The sequence below is a fragment of the Hippocampus zosterae genome, chromosome 7 (genome assembly GCF_025434085.1).
Source record: "Hippocampus zosterae strain Florida chromosome 7, ASM2543408v3, whole genome shotgun sequence".
NCBI classification, from domain to species: domain Eukaryota; kingdom Metazoa; phylum Chordata; class Actinopteri; order Syngnathiformes; family Syngnathidae; genus Hippocampus; species Hippocampus zosterae.
In genome coordinates this window covers 12,209,831-12,221,432 of record NC_067457.1, presented here as the reverse complement: position 1 = coordinate 12,221,432, position 11,602 = coordinate 12,209,831, and positions in this window count along the sequence as shown.

The following is an 11,602-nucleotide window of genomic DNA, read 5'->3' as shown; positions in this document are numbered from 1 at the left end:
GGGGTGCTGGAGCCTATCCCAGCTGTCTCCGGGCAGTAGGCGGGGGACACCCTGAATCGGTTGCCAGCCAATCACAGGGCACACAGAGACAAACAACCATCCACGCTCACACTCACACCTAGGGACAATTTAGAGTGTTCAATCAGCCTGCCACGCATGTTTTTGGAATGTGGGAGGAAACCGGAGCACCCGGAGAAAACCCACGCAGGCCCGGGGAGAACATGCAAACTCCACACAGGGAGGCCGGAGCTGGAATCGAACCCGGTACCTCAGCACTGTGAAGCCGACGTGCTAACCACTGGACTACCGGGCCGCCCCTGGATGAACAATTCAACACTAATATAAAATTGGAAAATGCACTTTCGGTAATACACTTAAACAGTAGAAGTCTCTATAAAAACTTCACAAAAATTAAAGAATACCTAACTAAATTCAATAAATTTAAAATAATTGCCATATCAGAAACTTGGCTTAATGAAGATAAAACAACTGAAATGGAAATAGAAGGTTATGAAATGTTTGCAACTAATAGAGAAAACAAAAAAGGAGGGGGGGGGGGGGGGGTTGCAATATATGTAGACAAAGCACTTAAATGCAGTAAAATCGAGAGATTGACAAACACAATAGAAAACCTAATGGAATGTCTAACCATTGAAATACACAATAAAAAGGCATCAAATATCATCATAAGCTGCATCTATAGGACACCAGGAACATGTATTGACACATTCAATAAAAAACTAACAGATATGCTCAGTTACTACAACGATAACAAAACACGAATAATATGTGGTGACTTTAACATTGACTTATTAAACCCAAATAGACACAAAAAAACAACTGACTTCATAAATACTATGTACAGCAACAGCTTTTTCCCAGTAATCCTGAAACCTAGCAGAATAACAGTTGACACGGCATAAAGGCATAGAAAACGCATGTAAAAAGAAAAACAATTTATATAAATTGTTTTTAAAATTCAGAACTGAAGAAGCAAAAAAAAATATCAGACCTATAAAAATAAACTAGTAAATATTATAAGAACCAGTAAAAGAGATCATTATCATGCACTATTAGAGCAGAATAAAGGTAACACACAAGAAATATGGAAAATACTTAACCAAGTACTCAGAAATAGTCCTAAAAAATTGATTATCCAGAGTATTTTATCAAAGGCAAAAATACTATTTTGGAAAAAAATGCAGAAATAGCAACTGAATTTAATGAGTATTTTGTCAACATCGGCAGTAACCTAGCAAAACAAATTCCTGATCCAACAAACCTGCTTGAAATAGATAGATGCGTAGAAAAAAACTCCTCCACGATGTTCCTTACTGCTGTAAAACAAGAAGAAGTATCAAATATTATAAAAACTTAAAAATAAAAAATCAACTGATTGCTTTAATATTGATATGACAATAATCAAGCAGATTATAGAATATGTAGTGCGACCTTTCACGCACATATGCAACCTGTCATTCAAAGCTGGTATCTTTCCATCAAAAATGAAAATTGCTAAAGTTATTCCAATCTATAAAAGTGGAGAAAAACATCTGTTTACAAATTATAGACCAATATCACTACTACCACAATTTTCAAAAATATTAGAAAAACTATTTTCTCGCAGACTTGATAGCTTTATACAAAAGCATGCGCTGTTAAGTGAGAATCAATATGGCTTCAGGGAAAAACGGACCACCTCAATGGCAGTTATGGAGTTTGTGGAAGCAATAGCCACTAATATAGACAACAAAGAATTTACTGTTGGGGTTTTCCTAGATCTAAAAAAAGCTTTTGACACAATAGATCACAGTGTATTATTGAAAAAAATAGAAAGATATGGCATTAGAGGTGTAGCTTATAAATGGATAGAAAGTTATTTAGAAAACAGATATCAGTACCCTCTCCGTGAGCCGTCACCTTACCGTGGTGGAGGGGTTTGTGTGTCCCAATGATCCTAGGAGCTAAGTTGTCTGGGGCTTTATGCCCCTGGCAGGGTCACCCATGGCAAACAGGTCCTAGGTGAGGGACCAGACAAAGCACGGCTCACAAAGCCCCTTAATGACAAATAAAATCAATGGTATCCAGTTTCCCTTGCCCGGACGCGGGTCACCGGGGCCCCCCTCTGGAGCCAGGCCTGGAGGTGGGGCTCGTTGGCGAGCGCCTGGTGGCCGGGCCTACACCCATGGGGCCCGGCCGGGCTCAGCCCGAAGAGGCAACGTGGGTCCCCCTTCTCATGGTCTCACCACCCGTGGGAGGGGTCAAAGGGGTCGGGTGCAATGCGAGCTGGGCGGCAGCCAAAGGCGGGGACCCTGGCGGTCCGATCCTCGGCTACAGAAGCTAGCTCTTGGGACATGGAATGTCACCTCTCTGGCAGGGAAGGAGCCCGAACTGGTGTGTGAGGCAGAAAAGTTCCGACTGGATATAGTCGGACTTGCCTCCACACACAGCCTAGGTTCTGGTACCAGTCCTCTCGAGAGGGGTTGGACTCTCTTTCACTCTGGAGTTGCTCACGGTGAGAGGCGCAGAGCAGGTGTGGGCATACTTATTGCCCCCCGGCTCAGTGCCTGTACATTGGGGTTCACACCGGTGGACGAGAGGGTTGCATCCCTCCGCCTGCGGGTGGGGGGACGGGTCCTGACTGTTGTTTGTGCATATGCACCAAACAGCAGCTCAGCATACCCACCCTTTTTGGAGTCCTTGGAGGGTGTGCTGGAGAGTACTCCTGCTGGGGACTCCCTTGTTCTACTGGGGGACTTCAATGCTCACGTGGGCAATGACAGTGAGACCTGGAGGGGCGTGATTGGGAGGAACGGCCCCCCGATCAGAACTCGAGTGGTGTTTTGTTATTGGACTTCTGTGCTCGTCACGGACTGTCCATAACGAACACCTTGTTCAAACATAAGGGTGTCCACGTGTGCACTTGTCACCAGGACACCCTAGGCCGTAGTTCGATGATCGACCTTGTGGTCGTGTCATCGGATTTGCGGCCGCATGTTCTGGACACTCGGGTGAAGAGAGGGGCGGAGCTGTCAACTGATCACCACCTGGTGGTGAGTAGGCTCCGATGGTGGGGGAAGATGCCGGTCCGTCCTGGCAGACCCAAACGTATTGTGAGGGTTTGTTGGGAGCGCCTGGCGGAATCCCCTGTCAGAAGGAGTTTCAACTCCCACCTCCGACAGAGCTTTTCCCATGTTCCGGGGGAGACGGGGGACATTGAGTCCGAGTGGACCATGTTCCGTGCCTCTATTGTTGAGGCGGCCAATCTGAGTTGTGGCCGTAAGGTGGTTGGTGCCTGTCGTGGCGGCAACCCTCGTACTCGCTGGTGGACACCAGCAGTAAGGGATGCCGTCAAGCTGAAGAAGGAGTCCTATCGAGCCTTTATGGCCTGTGGGACCCCAGAGGCAGCTGACGGGTACCGACTGGCCAAGCGGAACGCAGCTTCGGTGGTCGCCGAGGCAAAAACCCGAGCATGGGAAGAGTTCGGTGAGGCCATGGAAGCCGACTTCCGGACGGCTTCGAGGAAATTCTGGTCCACCATCCGACGTCTCAGTAGGGGGAAGCAGTGCACCACGAACACTGTGTACAGTGGGGATGGGGCGCTGCTGACTTCGACTCGGGACGTTGTGAACCGGTGGGCAGAGTACTTCGAAGACCTCCTCAACTCCACCAACATGCCTTCCTTGGAGGAAGCAGAGCCTGGGGACTCTGAGGTGGGCCCCCCTATCTCTGTGGTTGAAGTCACCGATGTGGTTAAAAAGCTCCTCGGTGGCAAGGCCCCAGGGGTGGATGAGATCCGCCCAGAGTTCCTCAAGGTTCTGGATGTTGTGGGGCTGTCCTGGTTAACACGCCTCTGCAACATCGCGTGGTCAACGGGGAGAGTGCCTCTGGATTGGCAGACCGGGGTGGTAGTCCCTCTTTTTAAAAAGGGGGACCGGAGGGTGTGTTCCAACTACAGAGGGATCGCACTCCTCAGCCTCCCTGGTAAGGTCTATTCAGGGGTGCTGGAGAGGAGGGTCCGTCAGGAAGTCGAGCCTCAGATTGAGGAGGAGCAGTGTGGTTTTCGTCCCGGCCGTGGAACAGTGGACCAGCTCTACACCCTTAGCAGGGTTCTCGAGGGTATGTGGGAATTCGCCCAACCAGTCTACATGTGTTTTGTGGACTTGGAGAAGGCATTTGACCGTGTCCCTCGGGGAGTTCTGTGGGGGGTGCTTCGTGGGTATGGAGTACCGAACCCCCTGATACGGGCTGTTCGGTCACTATACCACCGATGTCAGAGTTTGGTCCGCATTGCCGGCAGTAAGTCGGAATCGTTTCCAGTGAGGGTAGGACTCCGCCAAGGCTGCCCTTTGTCACCGATTCTGTTCATAACCTTCATGGACAGAATCTCTAGGCGCAGCCGAAGCGTTGAGGGGGTCCGTTTTGGTGGCCTCAGTATTGCATCCCTGCTTTTTGCAGATGATGTGGTGCTGTTGGCTCCTTCAAACAGGGCTCTCCAACTCTCACTGGAGCGTTTCGCAGCCGAGTGTGAAGCGGTTGGGATGAAAATCAGCACCTCCAAATCTGAGACCATGGTCCTCAGTCGGAAAAGGGTGGAGTGCCCCCTCCGGGTCGGGGGGGAGATCTTGCCCCAAGTGGAGGAGTTTAAGTATCTTGGGGTCTTGTTCACGAGTGAGGGCAGGAGGGAGCGAGAGATCGACAGGCGGATCGGTGCAGCGTCTGCTGTGATGCGGACGTTGTATCGGTCTGTCGTGGTGAAGAAGGAGCTGAGCCAAAGGGCGAAGCTCTCAATTTACCGGTCGATCTACGTTCCAACCCTCATCTATGGTCACGAGCTATGGGTCGTGACCGAAAGAACAAGATCCCGGATACAAGCGGCCGAAATGAGTTTTCTCCGCAGGGTGTCCGGGCTCTCCCTTAGAGATAAGGTGAGAAGCTCGGTCATCTGGGAGGGGCTCCGTGTCGAGCCGCTTCTCCTCCACATCGAGAGGAGCCAGATGAGGTGGCTTGGGCATCTGATTCGGATGCCTCCTGAACGCCTCCCTGGTGAGGTGTTCCGGGCATGTCCCACCGGGAGGAGACCCCGAGGAAGACCCAGGACACGCTGGAGAGACTATGTCACCCAGCTGGCCTGGGAACGCCTCGGGATCCCCCGGGGAGAGCTGGAAGAAGTAGCTAGGGAGAGGGAAGTCTGGGCTTCCCTGCTAAAGCTGTTGCCCCCGCGACCCGGCCCCGGATAAGCGGTAGAAGATGGATGGATGGATGAGATATCAGTACGTGCAACTCAACAATAAAAAAACGAATCAACTGAAAATCACTCACGGAGTTCCTCAGGGGTCAGTGCTTGGTCCAAAACTATTCATCTTATATATAAACTAGCTGGTTCGCCGGCCTCCGGGCGGCTCATCAGCTAGTTCCTGCGGAAGGCTGGTAAGGTGGGCCTTCGGCCCACAAAAGTGTTGTTACTTGGTTCAACTTTTTGTTCCTCTTCATTGCTTATCGCGAAAATAAAGAGATGTTTAGCTCTACTAAATACTGTAACTAACAATTTCATTGCAATGCTTGTGGGTAGACAACATTTTTTCGCTATGATGCCCGCGCGATCGTAGTGAGCCACTGCCTGAGCGGCACAGTGGCGGCGCGCAGCGGCGCGGTGAAGTAGGTACTTTTTGAAAAGGGACAGACGGAAGGACAGACCGCGTGCGGGACGACGCGCAATATATATATAGATGATATCTGCAAGGTCTCAAAACTATTTAAATGTGTCCTATTTGCTGATGATACAACTTTCTACTGTTCTGGAATAAATCTGAAACAGCTCCTGATAACTGTAGAAAACGAATTAAACAAATTAAAAAACTGGTTCGACAGAAATAAATTGTCACTTAACCTGAAAAAATCAAAGTTAATTGTTTTTGGCACAAGACCAATCAAACACCAAGCTAAAATTATGGTAAACTCAATTGAAATAGAAAGAGCGTATGAAACTAAGTTTCTCGGATTAGTAATAGACTCAAAACTATGTTGGAAACCACATATCGATAACGTAAAAAGAAAAATAACCAAGACCGTAGGGATCCTCTACAAAACCAAGGAAGTGCTAAATAAGAGATCTTTGTACACATTATACACTTCATTATTATTACCATATATGACCTACTGTGTGGAAATATGGGGAAATGCCTGCAAAACAAACACACTCCCTATTCTCAAACTACAAAAAAAAGCAATTCGAATTATTAATAGATCAAAATATACGGAACCCACAAATCCACTATTTATCAAATTAAATACGATGAAATTTTATGACCTGGTTGACTTTAAAATCGCCCAATTAATGTACAAAGCACACAATAACCTGCTCTGCCAAAACATTCAGAAGTTTTTCGAAATTCGAGTAAGCAATTCTGAATTAAGAGGTACCAACTTATTCAAAAAACTCAAAACAAGAACAAACATCAAGCAAAGAAGTGTATCGAGCAAAGGTGTTAATCTGTGGAATAATCTCGAAACGGACCTAAAAATGAGTAAATCGCTTGCTGAGTTCAAAAACAAATTAAAAAAAATAGTACAAACACCCTACATCAATCAGAGTTAAAATGATAAATTCTAAACATTAAATATAATGATAAATCAGAACTAAGTTGATAAATAGAGAAAGGTATTGAAATATCCATTATGAATACAAGAGAAAATTGACACAAGAGTGCCAGGGTGAGGATGTATATAATCCCGATACAAACCAAAAGTTGTAAAAATATCACGGTTAAGGGTAAAGTATAAGCCTTAATGGAGACTTCTTCTTACTTTTTCTTTTCTGATTGATATAAAAATGATTTAGTAGATATAAACACATAACGGGGTAGGACTAGATACGTTTTTTACTTCATCCTACTCCCTTGAACATAATAACTGTGTTGAATGAAGACTGATTTCTTTCTTTTTACTTTTTTTTATCTACCTTATTTTCTGTCAAATTATTACTGTATATGTTTTATGTTCAATAAACAAACAAACAAACAAACAAACAAACAAACAATACCTCACAGTAAAATGTACATCACCATTATTTACAGCTATGCCCATTTCCTATGGCTTGTAAAAATTATGCAATATCTGCTGTATACAATTAATTTAACCATCTTGTCTAAAATAGAAACCAATGTAAGACCTAAAACTCAATTTGTGTCTTTTGCATATGATGGTAATTAGAAGCAGGTGAACACAACAGCACAACATTACCTACATGGATGAGGCTGGATTTGGCCTAAAAAAAAATGCAGAAGACTCGTCTAGTCCGACAAGCTAGAGTTGATGTGCCAGGCCAAACAGGTGGGGGCATAATTGCGGATGTCACGTCCTCAGAATTTGAACCTTTGGACAGTTTCTGTGGTTTTCCATGAAAGCAGACTGAGGCTTCTATTGAATTCAAATAAGACATTTGTCAACATCTGCTTTTATTTTGGAAAACAGCAATCAACATTTTTGCAGATTTCCTGACAGATGTTACGGACTAAACCCAAAAAAATGAATCATTATCAATTTAAGTTGTCACTTTAAATTAAAATCCTGTTTTCGAAGAAAGGGATGGACCTGACAAAATATATTTAAAATCGAGCAATAAGCAATTTCTGAAGTCAACGGGGCACATTTGCCCCATACAATAATACAAATATTCTCCCTGAGGTTTGTGAACACTGAAGGGAAAATGTGCAATTTTTCAGAAGGAAGTGTTGGGGAAGAGAGAAATAGCTTATTTGACTCAATTTTTACAGTAATCAGCAAAGGAAGTTTGCTGGTTAAAAGTAATAGTGTCATAGTTCTGTTTTGTTTTGTCTACAGCAGGTGGCAATGGAGGACTCATCTGGCCCCTTCGCACCTGTCTCTCATCATGAAATGATTCCCCTTTGCCGAAGAGCTCTTTGTTGAGACTCTCTTCGCTCTCAATGTTTGTCCTTCGATTCTGTTGTATCTGGTTTGGTGTTCTTGTTACTCCTCAGTTAATTTTGTTGTTTGCGTTTTTGTTTTACTCTTTGATTGGCTTCACCATGTCATCTTAGGACAAGTGATTTTGCGTTATTTCTAATGCCTTTTGCAAGATCTTTTCCTTAGTTATATTATTTACACTGAGTTCCTCCCAGCGACATGATCTTTGTTGCTCTCGCGACCAGTTTTTGTGGTAATAAATAATTTCTTTGTACTCGATCCACTCCCGGTATACATTTTTGAGATCCGCTCAGTTCCGACTTTGTTGGTAACCATTACAAAGAGTGATGAAACATTTCCAACACTTTGGCTCTCAAGGGCAGGGGTGTCAAAATTAATTTTGGTCGCAGGCCACTTTTGACTTACGTCTTCCCTCGGAGGGCCGTTATGACAATGAAAGCATAAAAAATCATCGCTTTCATCGCATTATTACTTGTAAGGGTAATAAAATGATTGCAAAATCAACTCATTTATTACACATAATAATTTGACATTTTCTGGATTTTTTTTTTTTTTGCAAGGATCATGCATGTTGACACACATGATTTTATTTCAGGGGGCCACATAAAATGATGTGGCGGGCCAGATCTGGACCTCTAGGCCTTGAGTTTGACAGCTGTCCCCTGGTGGAATGTGGAACTTAAAGGAGGAAAAAAAGTCCCTCATGTCTCCTTACATGCACCCTCGCCCTGCTTGACCCCAACCCTTGAATCTATGAGTGTTAGGGCCAAGAACACCTTCTAATATCCAAGATTTTAGCCTGTGTAAGAACATCACCTCCCCTGGATGAGACCTTGGTTATTTTCTCCAGTGGGTCAGGTGACTGGGCCAACTGGTCATTTCCCTTCATCATGTGACGCATGGGCGGTCCTCTCAAGGAAGCATTTGCTAAGTGGCGTGACGTAAGAGAAGTGGTGGACCAAGCGGCGTCAACACCTATTTCTAGGTGAAACTTAATGCGCGCTTCTGGCTTTTGGTTGAAAAAAACAAGCGGGGGGGGGGGGGGGGGACAAATAACGGTGAGCTAAAATATTCAGTCAGTGATAAATATATTAGGGCCTGACTGATAAGGTTTTTTTATGTTTGTTTGTTTTCCGGCTGTGGCGTATTCCGATATTTGACAGAAAGAAAAATCCAATAACGGATTAATTGCCTGATTATTTGTAAAAGTATATAATAAATAAAATAAAAACATTTGATTGTTGTGCAAACCTCTGCCCTTTAGTATTTGCTTAAGTTTCCAACCGAAAGGAATTTTCAAATGACAACAACATGCAACCCCCCCACCCCCAAAATAAACGGATGAATTTAGTTTGCGATGTTCGCTATGAATTTATGCAGTACCTCAAAAAATAATGTTCAAGTCACTGGCAAAAAAATTGTTTCCAGTAGGCATGATTCCCTCTCACATGAAATCACATTTCTGTTCCTCCATTATTTTCTTTGCTTCAAACTGATACTTAGAGTTTATGAATGGAAAGTTTACTTTTAAATAGTTGCCATATTGCGCCACTGACAAGACCAAAGTTATCTGTTCTTCTCTCTCGATGTATGCCACTGACGTGATTGTTACTTGTTTGGAACTATTTTGTGTGGAAGGTTACAGTGTTCTGTGTCCATATAAATATAGCGGGTGGAGCTTCTCTGTGTTCGTCTGACAGTGACAGTGCGCTACAGTAGTGATGGGAATTCCGGCTCCTTTTGGAGAGCCGGCTCTTTTGGCTCGGCTCCCTAAGAAGAGCCGGCTCTTTCGGCTCCCTAAAAAGAGTCGGCTCTTTCGGCTCCCAAATGGCTCCTCAGTTTTTTTGTTGCTTAAATTAATTTAATACCAAAAATAACGTAATAATGTTTAAAATGAAGTACTAATGCAAAAAATAGACATTATATCAAATATTTATTATTTATATGGCTTTATTTATATTCTTCTGAACATACTCAACATGGAGTGCTACAAAAATAAAAACAAAGTACAAAGACCCATCTCAAAAGAAGGTCGTCAAAAAGTTTCAATCTCTGAATGTGTATAAGCTTTTAATTATTTAGAGTAAAACAACACAAGTAAGCTTTGAATACCACACAACAAATTATAAATTAAAATGTGTAAAACAAAAAGAAAAAAAGCAGCATTCAGGTAAAGGTTTAGGCTTGTCTTTAGCGAAGATTGGCATGAAGAAAAACCAAGTGCCTCAGCTTTGAGGGGTTGTTCCTGTTTCTCCTCTCCGTTAATATTTGCCCTGATTTGGAGAAGATTCTCTCTGAGGGGACAGATGTTGCGACAACACACAGCCAACACAAAATGGATGAAAATCCCTTGCAATCATTTTACCCAGTTCCTCGTCAATTGTGTTCTGTTTTGCTGGTTTTATAGCTTTTTGCATAAAGTGGCTCATAGACATCTAGGCAGTTGTGACATTGCACGAGCAGCAACAGTTGCAGACACACTAGCACCTTCATTAATAGCTGGTTCCCTTGCTTGTCTTTTCTCTTCAAATTGTACTGATAGGTGGACTTTTCTTATGTGCCTGTGCAGGTTATTTGTGGAGCCTGATCTATGGGATATTTTAACCTTGCACAGTCTACACGCTGCCTTTGAACTATCAATTAAATTTAAATGAGTCCAAATTTCACTGCGTTTCCTATCTATTTTCTCAGCTTTCCGCTTTCCACCGTGTTTTTTTTCACTAACTAGCTCTCTCTCTCCTCGTCTGTCTTGTTCGTGTGCTGCTAGTGTGTTGCTGTGTGTGTCTCTTCTCTAACCCCTCCCCCTTCTCTAAACTGCAGCGCGCGTGTGTGTGTGCGTGTGTGCGTGTGTGTGTGTGTGTGTGTGTGTGTGTGTGTGTGTGTGTGTGTGTGTGTGTGTGTGTGTGTGTTTGTGTGTGTGCGCACGTGTAACCCTCCCCTTCCGGCTCCCAATGATGATCCGGCTCCCAATGAGGTGGGAACCGGCTCCCATCGTTCACTTCAAAGAGCCGGCTCGTTCGCGAACGACACATCACTACGCTACAGTGATGACGACCTAGCGAAAGTAAAACGTCTCCAGTGTTGTTATCGAACCAAGTGTAGTCATTCGAAATGAGGTCTACACAAAACCGTAGAGAGACTTCCGCGCAAGAAGGACCAACACAATCAACATAGCCTGACTGTGTTAGGGGGAGTGAACCCCCCCCTCCCCCTTTCAGAATGGTTTGCCCCTGCGGCACGGGGGAAGTGCGTGTGCTTGTTTGTACGGCCGGCAGTTTCGAATACAGCGGCACATAATGAACACTGGTGTCTGGTGTCTAGTTATTCTTCAACAAACATACAGAAACGGATTGCTGTGTTGAAAGCAAATTTGAGAAAAACGAAGTATGCAACCATGGTTTAAATCCACTATAGGCCGAGTACTAGTGTACCTTCGATGTGCACTTTATAATGTTATATTGCTCTGTTTTGATTTCATAAAAAAAGCTGTTAAAGCAGCTGTTGTGTGACAAAGTATTTTTTTCACCGTTATTGATGGAGAGTAATATTGTGTGAGAGATTATGTGTGAATAACTGCACCAAGTGAAAAATGTTCATGTAAAATTGAAATTCGAAATTGTTATTTCAGTAAATATTTGCATTTGGCACAAACAAA